The sequence below is a fragment of the Peromyscus leucopus genome, chromosome 8a (assembly GCF_004664715.2).
Source record: "Peromyscus leucopus breed LL Stock chromosome 8a, UCI_PerLeu_2.1, whole genome shotgun sequence".
Classification (NCBI taxonomy): Eukaryota; Metazoa; Chordata; class Mammalia; order Rodentia; family Cricetidae; genus Peromyscus; species Peromyscus leucopus.
In genome coordinates, this window is record NC_051085.1 from 56862682 (window position 1) to 56864172 (window position 1491).

The window sequence follows — 1491 nt, forward strand, 5'->3', positions numbered from 1 at the left end:
GAGTCTGGTTGGCCAGTTCAGAGATCCTCCTGGCCTCACTTCCTTGGAACTGGAATCAGTAGCATGTGCCACTGCATCTGGATCTGTACCCAGATCCTTATGATTGTGTGGCAAACACTTGACTCTCTTCTCAGACCTTGAAATAGCCCTAGTTGTAAAGATTGCTTATTTATGGCAGGTGCATTTTTACTTTGCCAATTCATTTATGGTTTAGTCTTGTCTATTTGATCTGGTTACAGAATACTTTAAAAAAATTTGGAGTTTTCATTTTTGAATTATAAAAAATGGACCATAGATGGATCACCTATTCAGAAAAAAAATGTTAGGGGTTGGAGAGATGGATCAGCCCATAAAGGGCTGGTCTCACAACCATAAAGACAAGGCCCTTCAATTAGGAAATATTGGCCTATTTTTAATTTCTTCTGATGGTAGTTTGATAGACCTGTATTAATATGTCTGGTTAACAATCATTTTGCTCAGTTGACATCATTTTAGTGAAAATAAGAGTGAAATCTGGTTGTGTGCAGCATGCCTTCTGGCCTAGCTGCCAGTCTCTGTCAATGTGCAAGCCATTCACGAGAGGAGACACAAACATCACCACTCCAAACACGTTGACAGCACAAAGGTGGGGGGGGGACACTGTATTATTTAGTTGACAGTTTGAAACATCTTACTAGAGGGTCTCTGGGAAGAACAGTGAATTAAAAACAAGTACTGAATTAATTTCCCTTTATAAGACATACAGAAAATAGCAGTAGAAATAGAAATTTGAACTTCTTCCTTTTGTTTACCTTCTTGGGGGTGGAGAGTGTTGTTTGACTCGCACAGAAAGACATTTGGTTACAGTGACACAGGGTAAGTCTGTAGGGACCCAAGATTGTCTTACTCTTGCCCACTAAAGGCAATAAAATAGCATCCATACTTTTTTTTTTTTTTTATGAAGTAAGCCAGGCAACAGGATTCTTGAATTTTGAAATGGAAATCTCTGGTCTCTGGAAAGCTGGAGGTCAGATGTGAATGAAATGTGAAAGTATAGACTCCTTTGTTACACACATGGCATCTACTCAGGACCCAGGGACTGTATCCCTGGTTTCTGTAGCTCACATGATCCAGTTGACCTAAGATTCCCCGTTTATGTGCTCTGAACTGCTACACAGAGAAATGTTTCTATTCAAGAATTATGTGAGTCCCACACCCCAGGTTTACTCCATTTAGGATGGCACCTGGTGAGAGCAGGTGCTTTCCTGAGCCTGTTTCTTTCCCAAACTCCTCTATCCTCTATTTCTTTAACACAAACAACTTATAATATATGACATCCCCTTTAAAAACACCCAGGTTGTGAGGGTTTTCAAGGAAAAAAAACAATCTTTCCTCCCACATCTTTCCATTGTGTTGAGTTGCTGCATTCCAGTAGGCCTTCAAAAGACCCAGAGTGCAGTGTCCTCAAGGGGCAGAGCTACTCATTAAAGACAGAACTTTAGGGCCGGCAGC